Source organism: Eurosta solidaginis, chromosome 1, assembly GCF_040869045.1.
Source record: "Eurosta solidaginis isolate ZX-2024a chromosome 1, ASM4086904v1, whole genome shotgun sequence".
Lineage (NCBI taxonomy): Eukaryota > Metazoa > Arthropoda > Insecta > Diptera > Tephritidae > Eurosta > Eurosta solidaginis.
This window is the reverse complement of record NC_090319.1, coordinates 287,768,067-287,783,695: the sequence shown is the minus strand read 5'-3', so window position 1 is coordinate 287,783,695 and position 15,629 is coordinate 287,768,067. Positions and strand designations below refer to the sequence as shown.

The 15,629-nt window shown below is 37.3% G+C and overlaps 1 pseudogene; it reads right to left on the bottom strand.

Annotated features, from left to right (window-relative positions):
- Positions 1-8,072: 8,072 nt before the first annotated feature.
- On the bottom strand, positions 8,073-10,158 carry LOC137240651 (uncharacterized; annotated as a pseudogene).
- Positions 10,159-15,629: the final 5,471 nt, after the last annotated feature.

Genomic DNA, 15,629 nt, shown 5'->3' with positions numbered 1-15,629 from the left:
GAGCCCATACCAGATGTAGAGTAAACTGTTCAGCCATCACGTTAAGTGATATGCGACAGCCTACTACAGCTACAGAATTAGTTGTGTCAGAGTCAAGAGCTTTCAATGCTGCTTAACTGTCTAAGAAAATATAAATGTGCTTCTGAGAGACTGCCTTCTGCCTAAGGCAGTCCACAGCGTCTTGTGTGGCCACAAGCTCGGCCTGAAATACGCTACAGTGATCCGGAAGGCGAAACGATCGTTGTATGTCCAATCGTTCCGAATAGACACCCCCTCCGACCCTGTTAGCCAGTTTAGAGTCATCTGTGTAGATCTGAATGCTGTCAGTGGGCCAATCTGGGTCACTCACCCACTGTTCCCTCTCAAGGATTAATATCTCGTATCCCTTGTTAAAGTTGGTATGTGGTTTGCAGAAATCTGTCCACTCTGGTATGCAGAATCTGTCAAGAATTTTAGTATGATTGCAGTGAGGCGATGTGGTCAGTTTCCGCAGCCTAATAGCTGCACATGCTGCATATTTTATGCCTACTATATATAGGTTCAATATTACATTCAAGCCTCCGTTGGCGTTGTGCGGATGGCTACGCTTATGCATAGTAATGCAGATCTTTGCACCTTTTTAAGAGCAAGGAACGTCGAGGATTCATTCAGGGCGCCACCCCGTATAGAAATATTGGCCAAACTATGGCCGTGTATATCCAATGCATTATATCATAGGGGACATACCCCATTTCCGTCCAATTGCCCGTGCAGAGGGCAATCGTGGCCTTACGGATACGTTCCGTAATGTTTTATGTCCAGTTCAATTTCTTATCAAGTGTGAGCCCTAGATAGTTGACGGACTCACTTAAGCACTGTGTTTGCCAGCACCGGAGTTAAGCGAGGTGGTATCTTATACTTCCACGTAAAGAGCACCAGTTCCGTTTTATTTGGGTTCGCGTCCAGACCATTATCACCGGCCGATGCTTCGACCCTTCTTAATTTCAACTGCATCATATCGTAGAGAGTTTGTGGAAACTTCCCACTTATCACCAAGGCTAGGTTGTCAGAAAATGTCATAACTTTACAGCACCTCTCCTCCTCTATGTCCCTTAGCACTTGATTCATCGCCAATACCCACAGCAGAGGGGATAGGACTCCACCTTGGGGAGTTCCTCTACTAACGAACCTGCTCACCGATACCCCTGCAAGGTCAGCCTGTACTACCCTGCATAGCAGCAATTGGCGCACAAGCTCCACCAGACTCGACCTGAGACTCGATGCCCAGATCAGTCAGTACCTTAATGATTGAGTCGCGTTTGATGTCGTTGAACGTTCCTTCTATGTCTAGGAAGGCTGCCAGGCAGTATTCCTTGAAGGAGAACGATCTCTCTTTGATGTAATTTCGTATAATGCCGTTTCGGTTGATTTTCACTTATATAGGCGTGTTGTGCTTCAGAGAGTTGGTCATTCACTGCCTGTCTGGTTTTAGTTTTCCGTCAGCCTCTCCAACACCATTAGTTGAAACGAACATAGGCTGATGGGCCTGAAGTCTTTTGGTTTCGCGTGGCACGCTTTGCCTGCCTTGGGAACAAATACCACCCGAGATCTTTTCCATGTACGTGGGATGTGGTTAAGTGCAACTACACCTCCTATTATAGCGTATAGCCAGTTAGTGCTGTATTCCAGTGATTGCTGCAGTTGTATAGGTTTAACTCCGTCCGGCCCTGGAGTTTTGAATGGTTTAAATGAATGAATGGCCCAAGATATCTTATCTCTTGCAATTAGGTTGTGCAGTATAGGTTGCACCGTTACTTGTGTCGAGCTTTGTGAATCCCCTGGTTCGTTCCTAGTTGTACCTGGAAAATGTGTATTCAGCAAGAGGTCCAGGGGTTCCTCCCCGTATTAGCAGATCTGAAAAGTACATGCCCCCGTGAAGTTATTTACCAGTCTCTCCAGTTCTAGTATGCTGCCTGGCGTTTCGGTTACGCTCTCAATTGGCAATATCTCAACTAGTTCCCTATTTTATTCTTGCCAGTTTGTATTTTTAATATTTCTGGTGGCAGCGATCTGTTTCTTCACCAAGTCTAAGTCGAATTGGATGTAACGATGGTCAGAGAATTAGTGGTCCTTAAGGACACTCCAGTTTCTGACCAACTCTTCACATCTTTTGAGAATAGGGTGACATCGAGAATTTCCTTTCTTCTTTTTGTAACAAAGGTTGGTTCAGTTCCCCTATTGCTTATGATTAGTCTAGAGTTTAGAATGAAATCAAATAGTAACTCACCCCTTTCGTTTTCGTCATTACTTCCCCATGTGGAGTGGTGCGTATTTATGTCTCCTCCCAGTATCAATGCACCTGATGTAGCTTCCACCAGCTTCGTGACGGTCGATGTTGGCACCGTCTTGTCATGGGTTAGATAAATTGATGGTAGCCTGATTTGACCCTTACTTAAGCTCAGGTTGATCGCTGTTGTGTCTTCATCGCTAAATTGTGGAAGAAACAAAACATTAAGTTTGGTACTACCAAGTATACACGATCTAAGCTTTTCCGAGGTGCCACAACATACCAATGTGTAGCCGGTGAACTTGAGTCCGAAAATGTTTTGCCATTGTCTGGCGGTTAGATTGACCCAGCATTGCACTGGTCACCGTTGTGGTGGGTAGAAGCCCTCCCGGCCTTTGAAGAGCGCCGGGCTCTTTTTTATTTTGTTGTATTTTTTTTTGTTATTTTTGTTCATGTTCCCACGAGTAGCGCAGAAAAGGAACGCCCACCCGGGCAGAGATCTGCAATACCCGGGTAAGTTCTTCGTACAACCTGGCGCGATCTGCTGCCAGGAGGGGTCCGTTCGCGTCTGGGCTATTTAGGGGCCCCCAGCCCGGCTGATCCTCAGCACTGAAACGTATAACGCCTTTATCCAGCCCCAAGAAGGAAAGGAACCAGGAAAGAAAGAAAAGAGAAAGAAAAAGTAATAGAAAGAGAGGAAGATACCCCATAAGCCATGGTCAAGAATCATTTACGTAAAACCAGGCCACTAATGGGTCAAACACAAAGCCCTGATTCCTGCTCTTAGCTGGACACCGTCCTGACACCATCCTAACATCGTACAATACTGTAGTGTCCATTTCCTGTCGGCACCCTCTTGGAGGGTTCAGTTGGGGATTTGTGTTAAAATGTAACTTTGAAATAAATTTAGATTGTTTAGTAAATCCGAAATTATGTTATGTAATTTGTAATTAATGAAAGCCATTTTTTGTTGTAACCAAAAAATTCAACGTGCTGCTAATATGCATATATGTATGAATATACCATGTAGAGTGGACCAAATATAATAAGCTATAAATTTTGGCAAACAATTTTCGAAGTTTGATAAATTGTGAGTTAAGTATAACCCTTTAATCTTTTTTATACCTTTCATGGACATGAAATGGTATATCAACTTTTGTCCGATGTTTGTAACGTTGAGAAATATAGAAGATAGACTCACCATTAAGTATACCGAATTTATCAGGGCGACGAACTGAGTTGATATAGCCATGTCCATCTGTCCGTCCGTCAGTCTGTCTGCTTGAACGCAAACTAGTCTCTCAAATTTCGAGATATTTCAATGAAATTTGGCACAAGGATGTATTTTTGTATTATATTAGACATTTGTCGGATCCGGTAGGATCGGACCACTATAACATATATCTCCCATACAACCGATCGTTCAGATAAGACGATTTTGGTCATTCCTGCCGCAATTTAGAATGTATAAACGTGAAACTCGGTGATATATATTCTAATATATCATAAAGGATATACTGAAAAAATCACTTTGATCGGAGTTATATATAGTTATATCCCATACAACCGATCGTTCAGATAGAAAGATTTTTGGCCATTTCTCCCTTAATTTAGAAAGTATTACCGTGAAACTCGGTGATATATTATTTTAATATATCATAGAAGATTTTCTGAAAAATCACTTTGATCGGAGCTATATATAGTATATATCCCGTACAACCGATCGTTAAGATAGAAAGATTTTTAGCCATTTCTCACTTAATTTTCAATATAAAAACGTTAAACTTGGTGATATTTATTCTAATATATCATAGATTTCCTGTAAAAATCATTTCGATCGGAGCTATATATAATATATATCCCATACAGCCGATCATTCAGATAAGGGGGTTTTTTGCCATTTTTTGTTTTATATTTATCTTAAAAATCGTTTAGGTATGTACATCTGTTCACTATATATTTCTTATCTTATACATCCGATTATTTGAAGATTACGTACGGGATAAGATTATTGTTCAACCCTATTCATGAAAGGTATGAAGTCTTCGGCACAACCGAAGACAGTCCCATCCTTACTTGTTTTTATATTATATATATGAATACTATTTCCAAATACTATTACGTTATTGTGATTAGGAAACAAATTTTTTATATTGGTGCCGTCTTAACGCCCATCATTTATTGTACAAGTATAGTTTTTTTTGATGCTGTCATAATTTACAACAATAATAACAACACAATGCCTTAAAATTTTATTTTTGGAGTTTTGTTTAAATATACCAATTTCGACTTTTTGGGCCTTTTCCGTAATTTTTCTTTCGACATTTTTTAATTTGTTAAAAAATTTTTCTGTATAAAGAGGTTTTTAGTATATGACCACTTTGGTGGTTAAATAACCCCATAACCACATAGGCCAAGGTCGAGAAATTATGGTGAATTGAACATTTGCATCCCCTCTCGCCCGTAAACCGTTTTCCTAGGTCGTTATTACTTTGGTTCATCCAGACATCGAACATCCAAAATTTCACAGTTGTAATATATGTATGCCCGGTTCAAGGATATATGTTAGTCCAAAAATTGTGTCTTTTGGTTACTTACAGGACAATTTCGGCATCATTACGGGACCGTTTCCGTACTCCCGAGATTATATCAAGACAGTTTGGTATATTTTTCAGGATGAAATCGGATCTATTTGGGCCAGTTCGAAACCGTGTATGGAATCTTTTCAGGATTACTTTAAGAACACCTCAGGATTATTTCGGGATTGTGCTCGAAATCGTTTCAGAACTTTTAATAGATTAGATATTTTGAGACCGTTTGGGGCTTATTTGAGGAAAATTTTAGGGACTATTTCAAATTTTCCTAAGAGTATTTCTGGACAGTTTAGAGGCTGTGTTCGAGATCTTCTTGCAGCTGTTTCGGATCCGTTTCTGGATTGTTGTCGTAATAATATCGTCGAGATTATTTGAGATTTAACTCCATACAGTTTCAAGATTGTTTCCAAAAGTAATTCACGTTTGTTTAGGGAATCATATCGGAATAACTGCCACCGAACATTTTCTAACTAACGCTTGATCTGCTCATTGTTTTCGGAACTATTTCAAGATCATTCACACAGAGAAAAGACCACCTAAAATGCTCTCTAAATCAGAACAGAGTTTAGCGGATTTCTCTATGATCTTTTTCCAATAATATGCCCGTCTTATTATGACTGCATTTCTCTTTTTATTAAAACTGAGTAGATAATCTATAAAACTATAATGAAAACCTTTTCAATAAAATTAAAATGATTACTCGTAGAATTTAGATGAAATCCTTTTCAGTATAATCTAGTAAATAACTTTTAAAATTAAGATGAAACCCTCTTTAATATATTTAAGAAAGGAATCTTAATTTTCATTAGAAATTCCTCTTAATTGCAATAAGCCGATGATCTTATCAATTTGAAATGGTTGCCACCTAAATTCGAATACATTTTTTTCCAAAAATAAATACCACACTTTATTAAGCTGTTTTTTATTTATGTAAATGAACACGTATTACGTATAATTATAATAAGTTGAAGTACTTATATATTATAAAAATATGCTTTACATATTTGCATATAATTTATATTCTTGTAAACCTTACACTTATAATTTTAGTTTTTATATTTCTTATAATTCTAACAGAAAATTAAGCGTCTATTTTTCAAAAACGCAAAAATGTATGGTATAAAGTATAGTATTTTTGTAAGTCTTACACTTTTAATTTTTATTTTTATGTTTCTTATACTTCTAGTAGAAAAGTAATCGTCGACCTTCCAATACTTTTTGACTCTTATAACTTTAAGTCCATTGTTTAAAACGTAAAAATTTATTGGCTGTCCATCTAGTGAATCAAATTTGATGACAGTGTAATTAGTGTTTCACTTCCAACCAAATATGATTGAAATCTCTCAGAAAAATTTAAACAAGTATGATTTTTGACTACAATACTAACATTATTTTCTTTTATTAAAAAATCGCATATTTCGTAAATAAGAAAAGACTCTTCAGTAACTGAAACAGTATGTCCAACTTGGAAAGCTTTCCCTCGGAAAATAGCGGCATTTTTTCTTTTATATACAATCAAATCGGATAATTTTAATGATGGAATGTAAATTTCCTGTGAAATAGGACCTAGATCTTTAAAAAAAAAATCGGGTTGAAAAAACTTATTAGTTAAAATTGAGTTTGCAAATCTTACTGCTGATTTTATTCCTAGAGATAAAGGAATATTTACTCTGGACGTTATACTTCTGGCATATTTTTTATGAATTTGGTATTCAGCTTCAAATCTGAATGACCATAAGCATTTAAGGGTTCCTAGTTTCTTAATAATAGTCGGGAAATATACAAGAATGTGGTGTATGGGTTTTAAACTATCTTTAAATTAACATTGACAACAACAACAAACTATTGTTGTGCTCTTCAACATTTGAAGTTTAATCAAGATATCGTCATCAAAATTTGGCAATAACACACAGCCAATTATTTTAATGAAAAGAATTAAAAACTTATAAACAGAATCATTCGGGGGGAAAAGATCGCCAATCATTAGTAGTACAAAGTGGGAGAAAGTTTTCATTTGCTTAGCGCTCATTTTAAAATTTGAGTTCTTTATATGTAACCCGGTCTATGAAAAGGTGGCTTATGACTCAAAAAAAATTTTCCACTTTTTTCTGGTTTCGATAATTTTTGAGACGCTCTTTCACGTGGTGAAAACTAGAAATTCCTAACTTGCTTAGAAGTGTACTAAAAATGTAGAAAAAAAGAGCACTAATGAAAGACGATGAATCCTTTGGTTCCCTCGATGCCACTTTGGTGGCTGGTGAAGCATCCTCAGATTTTTTTGATAGCATTTTTTTCGATGGCAATGAAGCCAAAATATCGTTCAGAAACTGGTTTGTGCTTTGCATTTTGGGCATGACTGTTCATAATGCAAAAGAAAAACGACTAAGAAACTGAAGAAATTCATTGTTTATCTTTAACAGCTGTTTCTCGCAATTTCTTTTTTGAGTCATAAGCCACCTTTTGATCACCATTGAAACATTTGCTTCCGGGAATTGAAATATATTGCTCATTGCAAACAAATTTCGCTATGGGTGGAAGCCCATGATCTTTTTTAAATGGCTGATAGGTAAACATGAAGTGGTGTTTGTTACATAAATAACAAGTAAATTTTGGCATTTTTAACAATTAAGAAAATAAAGGATTAGTTATCTTATTTGCTAAGTGAAGAAACTGAAGGAAAATCTTCAGATTTAAGACCAAAAAGTATTGTTCTAAAAATACCCAAACTTGCTTGCTATTATGGGAATATTCAATTTGGAATACATAACTTATGGATGGAGCAGCAACAACACAATACAATATTTAGAATCTGAAAAAAAAAATAAAAATAAAAATTATTTTAATTTATACATAAATATTTTAAAATTTTATAATTTTGATGCTTTCTTACCGTTTGATAAATCTTTACAATAGAGTTTCGAAAGTAGTAACTCTCGGCTGGCTTAGGATTTTACTTCGGCATTTAAGATAGTTTATAAAATTTGTCCAGTTTTAAAAATAGCTGGTTTCCAATACCAGGATGCATTATATTGAAATCAATATCAACCTGTTATATACAAATAATTTTTAGTTGTTGTTTCTTAGCTTAATGTATGAAAACATTTTTAACTCAATTTAAAAAAAATTTTATTTATTAAATATTATGGGAAAAATTTAAACAACGCGACATCGAAACGGTCAACTGATATCGCGTTTTAATTTTTCCCTAAATATTAAATAAATTTAAAAAAAAATGTAATGAAAATAAAAACTTTGAGCTATCCCCTTTTTCTTACCAATTCGTAACTGTTAAAATAATTGTAGCGCGGCCAAGCTGCCAGCAAATCCGATAGAGAGCCTTACACTTATTTCTAAAAATGCGTGTATCTGCCCAATACTGTTTGACTTTCTCCCAAGTAGTGCAGTTATGTGCTAGGCATCATTGTTTTTCCAAAACATTATCTGCAATATAAGAAGTTAAATATTGTTCAAAGAATAAATTCTTAAAAAAGTATTAGTATACCATCCAAATTATCTCCATGAGCATCTTGCGTATCAGAAGTGACTTTGTTTTCCAATTTTATAGCATTGTTTTCTTTTGGAGATAACGCAACAATTTCACTGGCCCACTTCCTCATATCTGAATATTGCATTTTACGCCCCAAGGCAGTATAGTATATATCCACTATGCAATGAGTCAAATTTTTCTGGTTTCTACTAACCAGGTAACCATTTTTTCGTGCCAAGTTAAAACAAGTTGACCTTTTACTGTTTTTTTTTTGCAACTCCACAAGGAATTTTCAGATCAAGAAGGTGGCGCACTGGATTCTCTAGATTTAGTGGAGGACAAATCCTCAGAAATTTTTTCGAGCCATTCCCAAATTTTGTTGTGTGTCGCTAAAGTATCTTGGTCACAAATAAATGGAATTGCCTTAAAAAAAGAAATCAGTATATTATTTAATAATAAAACAAACAACTTACCTTTTGTTTTCGCCACTCTCTCAAAACCGCCTTAAATTTGATGCGCTCTCCGAAATAATTTTTATTTAATCGATCAAAAAAAGCTTCAACATCTTCAATTTCACTTTTCTCGAGAACGAAAAGGGAATTAATTTCGCGCTCAATTAGAATTGTTACAATCCCCAAGATGTAAACAATTCTAATATTCCATCATTGCCTTTGCTTGGTTGAGATGAAACAAAAATATCGCTTTCTCCATACATATCTCACAAAGTCACTGAAAAGAAACAAGAAAGGTACACATGTATTGCACCATCAAAACTAAAACGAAAGTAATCACCGCACTATATTTTATTATTATTATATAATTTACTTACCAAACAGAAAACTCAGATTATTTGTGAACACTTCTCATCCAAATCAAAAGCTCAACTGGCACTTATTAATATAAGAGCAATTAAAATATGGCACGTGTTATTTCTTGAACATGCATATGCACGTATTTAGCTTCACAAGAAAGTAACGGGAGCAAAAGAATTTCACTGTCGTCAAAAATAAGAAGTTGTCCTTCTTAATAAATTCAATAAGGTTCAAGTAAAAAAAAAAAGAAGATGACCTTATTAAGTTACTTTTTAAAAATTTTCTCATAGAAACAAGCAGATTTCTTCTTAAATTGAATTGTTCTGACAAAATTACTTAAAAAATTAATAAACAAGAAGTTATCTCCTTGTTTTGAGCGGATTTCCTTTTCAATAAATTTGAAAAGAAAATTAAGCTAAAATCTAGAAGATTTTCTAGCAAAAATTTCTTCAGTTTTGTCCCGTCTCGCTCTCCTCGGCCAAAAAGCTTTTTTTAGACGTCGATCTCTTTGATTATAGGGGAACTTTTTGGCTCTGTGCTAAAAAAAGTATTTGAGGTGAGTATTGGATCCTCCTTTTTAGAACTCCACTATATCCTTCCTTCTGTTTATAACCGTGTGCTTATCTCGCCGAGTGCGAATATTTCGCGATTTGTTGGGACTATTATTTTCTGGACGATCTCATTATTTTTTCAAAATCATATCTTGGTATACCGCGCGGACTGGGAGGCGGTTTTAGGCTAGTTTTACGAATACGTGAAAGATGAACAGACATTAAAATCTACAAAAAATTTACGCCTTATTAACACTTACCGAAAGATATTGATTATGTCAGTCCATTTAAGTTCGAGCAGTGTTGTTGCTCCGAATTTCGTGCATTTCTCCCAACTCTGGGTCTTTGGCAGTAAACAATAGAAACTATTAGCGGTTTGGAAACAGATAAAATTAAGTAAGTGTTCCCTTTGTACTTTTCTGTACTTATTCACTAAAAATACATTCATTGTACACGTATCAGTGTGATAGCACGTTTCAACTGTGCAAATATACATTTATATAAACAAACAATTACTAGGAAATTTTCTTTTAAAAAGTATAGCAAAATGTTTTGTCAAAGCCGCGTTCATTTCATTTCGCTGGTATATGCGTCAATAAAAATGTGTTTGTTTAACTAATTAAAACTTTCCATTATAGGTATTAATTAAATAGTCTCATTATTTTGCTAAATTAGGTATAAATAGCGCCCACAAAATTAATCTCGGTATACTTCATACTTGAAAAGTGAAGAAAAAGTTTTTAAACGAAATGAATTCACGCAAACTTTTCGCTATCCTCCTTGTCGTTCTACGCTGCCTTCTATCCTTTACGAATGCGGCACTTCATGAAGTAATTGGAGAATATATAGATATAAGCGACAGTCCACATTCCGTATCAATATTTGAATGTTCCGAGTATATTTGCGTTGGTTCCATAATCTCTACAAATTCGGTGGTTACCGCTGCACATTGCGTATTCGGGAAACAATATAGGCATCTCGATGTTCTAGCCGGTGTAAGCGATATAGATCAATTAAACACAGAAAATGGTCAACAACGCAAAGTGCAGGATGTACTTTTTGATGAGCATTATAGACGAGAATCAGCATTTATGAATATAGCTGTGGTAAAAGTTAATGAAGATTTTATATGGCAGCCTTTTGCAGTGCAGCGTGTATGGCTTCCCCCTTTTCGAATAGTACCGGGCATGCATTTTAAAGTTAATGGATGGGGTCCGGCAATTTTACGTTATCCGGTTCCTAATACTCTTCTCAAAACTATTACAATGGATATAATACAAAATTATCAATGCGAGAACTTTTATGGCGATATACCAAACACAGTCATTTGTGCTGGAAATAGAGAAGGTATCCTGAGTAAAAGAGATTTTGGAGCAGGGGCCACTGTGTTGGGCTATCTATGTGCGGTAGCACACGATGGATCTGATAGGCGCATTGTTCCGAGTTTATTTACAGATACAACAAATGAAAGAGTTAGACAATTTTTAGGACCCCACGCACGTTAAAGAGTGTTGTTATAAATCCACTGTTGAGTGGAATATCACCCTTACTCGACAGAACACCGAATTTCGAAACATTTTGAAATAGGTCGTTTTCGAAACAGCAGTTGAGGTATGGTGACATTCCAATCAACAGTCGAACTGGCAATATTGGTTTTATATATCATATAAAAATAAATTGTTATGATTGCGAGTAAATAAATATTTTTTATTGTATGCAATGAAAGTTGTACGTAAGTATGTAAATGTCTTAAATTGTGAGACCAAAGTTTGATCACTACTGTAAAGTTCCCCCGTGTATGAATAGAAAATGAGATAAAAAGAAAATTGCGGAACAACTACTTTGAGACCATGGGAAACTCCGTGTAAAACAGCTGAACCAACCAACTCTATGGAAGTCAACGTAATAGGTTATTGAAGTCACAGAATAACGCCTTAGTCATAACGATACCATAGCCAACCAATTAGTTTTTGGTTTTCACCCAAATCCATAATCTATAAATTTTTCCGCTGGCGAATTTATTCACATGTTGGGAATTATGCTTTTCGTTTCGAAATTTTTTACGTTATCTATTTTATTGAAATTATCACATATTTTAGGTTAAGGCACCAATAACCGATGCCAGCATACATATATCTATAGTTAAGTGAAAATATGTATTTTACCAAAATATGAATTTACTTTGGCAAAAGGTGTCGCTGGATGTAGCCTGTTCAAATTGTTTTGAAAACCGTCAGAAATCGGAACCTTACTTTATTTACATACCTAATTGGTGCTTACCCGTTTAAAGGGCAGTTTCCGATAGAAACACTTTCTTGGCAGGAGCGTCATCTTTCATTCGCATAATATGGCCTATCCAGCGCAGCCGCTGCGTTTTAATTTGCTTGACTATGTTGATGTCTGCGTATAGCTCGTACAGCTCATCTTTAAATCTTCTTCGGTACTTGCCGTCGCCAACGCGTCCATAAATCTTTCGACGAACTTTTCTCTCGAACACGCCCAGAGCCGTTTCATCTGATGTTGTCATGGTTCATGCTTCTATACCATATAGCAGGACGGAAACGATAAGTGACTTGTAGAGTATGACTTTCGTTTGCCGAGAGATGACTTTACTCTTCAATTGCTTACCTAGTCCAAAGTAGCATTTATTTGCAAGATTGGTTCTTCGCAGGATTTCAAAGCTGATGTTGTTGCTAGTGTTGATGCTGATTCCCAAATAAACGAATTCTTTTATTATTTCGAAATTATGGCTGCCAACAGTAGCGTGGTTGCCAAGGCGCATATCCCCTGACTCATTGCTCGATAATAGCAGGTACTTCGTTTTGTCCTCATTCACCATCAAACCCATCTTTACCGCTTCTTTTTCCAGTTTGGAGTAAGCAGAACTAACTGCGCGGGGGCTTAGGCCGTTGATATCAATGTCATCAGCATATGCCAGTAATTGCAAGCTTTTATAGAATATTTTTCAGAGCGGTTAAGTCCAGCATCAAATTAAAGAAATCGCACGATAGGGGGTCACCCTGTCTGAAACCTCGTTTAGTTTCGAACGGCTCGGAGAGGTCCTTCCCAATTCTGACTGAGCTGATGTTCTTGCTCAACGTCATTTTGCACAGCCGTATAAGTTTTGCAGGGAAACCAAATTCAGACATAGCGGCATATAGGCAGCTCCTTTTCGTGCTCTCCAAGGCGGCTTTAAAATCAACGAGGTGATGTGTGTCGATTCTTTTTTCACGTGGTTTTCCAAGATTTGGCGCATTATGAAAACCTGGTCGATGGTAGATTTACCAGGTCTGAAGCCGCACTGATAAGGTCCAATCAGCCGATTCACGTTAGGCTTCAATCTTTCGCACAATACACTTGAAAGGACCTTATATGCTATATTAAGAAGGCTGATTCCGCGATAGTTGGTGCAGTATGCAGTATCTCCCTTCTTGTGGACTGGAAAAAGAACACTTAGGTTCCAATCGTCGGCCATGTACTTGTCCGCCCATATTTTGCGAAGAATCTGATGCATGCGCCTTACCAACTCCTCGCCACCGTATTTGAATAGCTCCGCAGGCTATCCAACAGCGCCCGCGGCCTTGTTGTTTTTCAAACTGGTTATTACTATTCTGACATCGTCATAGTCGGGTGGGGGGACATTATTCAACCGTCATCAATTGCGGGATCGGGTTCGCCATCCCTGTGCGGTAAAGCGCTGTCTCCATTTAGGAGAGTAGAGAAGTTTTCCCTCCATAATCTAAGTACTTTCTGGACATCAGTTAAAAGGTCGTCGTTTTCGTTCTTATAGGAGTTTACCCTGGTTTTAAAACCTTCCCTCTGTTGCCGAATTTTTTGGTAAAATTTTCGGGCGTTATCCCTGTTGGCTAGCAGCTCAAGCTCCTCGCACTCACGTTTTCTACCTCTGCTTTCTCTTCTTGAAAAGGCGGCTCGCTTCCCTTTTTAACTCGCGATAGCGTTCATACACTCCTATTGTTGCGCTCGCTTTTAACGTAGCTCTGTAGGCAGCGTCTTTTCTTTCGGTTGCAACGCGGCATTTTTCATCGTACCAGTTGTTTTTCTGTGGCCGCCGGTAACCAATTCTTTCCTCGATGGCAGTACGAAGTGCTTTGGAGATATGCTCCCACTGCCCCTGCATTCCTTTAGGCTGAGTTGAGCTCTCAGAGAGCCGGTGTGAAAGTTGAGTCGCGAAAGCATTGGCAGTCTGTTGCGATTGCAGCCTTTCGACGTCTGGCTTTCCTTGTGTTTTTTCCCTTGGTTTTAGCCGCGCAGAGGAGGGTGCGTATTTTGGCTGCGACGAAATAATGGTGCGAGTCGATGTTAGGTCCTCGGATCGCGCGCACATCTAAAACACTGGAGGCATGCCGTCCGTCTATCACAATATGATCGACCTGCATGCGAGCATTTCGATTGGGGGACAGCCATGTAGCTTGATGTATCTTTTTATACATGAACCTCGTGCTGGATATGACCGCGTTTCGAGCACCGGCAAAGTCAATCAGCCTCAGTCCATTAGGAGAAGTTTCATTGTGTAGGCTGAACTTCTTTGCCCACCCTGGCGTTAAAGTCGCCAAGCACGACTTTTATATCATGGCGGGGGCAGCACTGCGTTCCAATTGTTCATAAAAAGCGTCTTTCACCTAATCGTCTTTCTCCTTTGTCGGTGCATGGGCACAAATGAATGATATACTAAACATTTTTGCTTTTATTGGGATAGCGGCGAGACGTTCCTCCACAGGCGTGAACGCCAATACTTGGCGGCAAAGTCTCTCTCCCACCACGAATCCGACACTGAAACTGCGCTTATTTGTATGGCCGCTCCAATAGATGTGATAATTTTTAATCTTCTTTCTTCTTTGCTTCACCCAACGAATTTCTTGGATGGCGGTGATGTCAGATTTTGCTTTGACGAGGACATCAACCAGCCGGGCATCTGCACCAATCCCATTCAGGGAGCGGACGACAAAAGTAACAAAACACTGCGAGAAACTCGAATTGTTTTTTGTGTATTGTGTTTTTCACGTTATTAGAGAAAACTCTTAGTGTGCATTGAAATACACAAGACAGGCAACCTAGGTGCATGCACGAATGCACGCACAACTCGTGCACACTATGAAGGAGTTTTGTGTTTCACTACGCAGGCAGTCAGGGCAAGAATTATAGTTTAAATGGCGAAGGATTGTTTCTTGAGCGATTTTATTGAAATTTGGTACAAAGGTAATATTTAGAAAACTTAAATTTTCCGGGAAGTAGTCGAGGGACCAACCTATTAAAAAAAATGGGTGCGATTACTTATGCTGGCGATTATACTTCTTTGGGATTAAAAAATAGTTTTTAAATGCATGAAAATAATTAAATACAATAAAATAATAAAAGGACTGAAAAAACATAGTCAACAAAGTCTATAAAGTTCAGTTTAAATTTGAAAAATTTAATAAATATATATTATTTACACTAAGTGTTAACATAAATTAGCAAATTAAACTTCCGATGTATATTGGAACGAATTTCAAATTTATTTCGTTCTCAGAACAAAAATCGACACCGATGATGGCACAACGCCGAAACCGGTTTGTATGGAGACCAAATTTGACAAGGGATAACGGAAAAGCGTTCCAATATACATCGTTTAGCCACCGTATAGGAAAATCAACAAAACAAAATGAGTCAATTAGTCTTCCGGTAATGACTGAATTGGAACTTCAGTTATCAGTGGCTTATGATAAAAAAGGCTTGTTATATACCAAATTTCAAGTAAATCGAATAGATCGTTCCCTAGTCCACATTTCGGAAAAAAAACTTTTCAAAAACACTCTCCGCGTCGCTGTGAAGCGTTCCTACAAATTTGAATACATATTTACACACATCCGTATGCACCCATTCAAAGCAAGTTTGTTCGCACAATCCACTGCAAACATA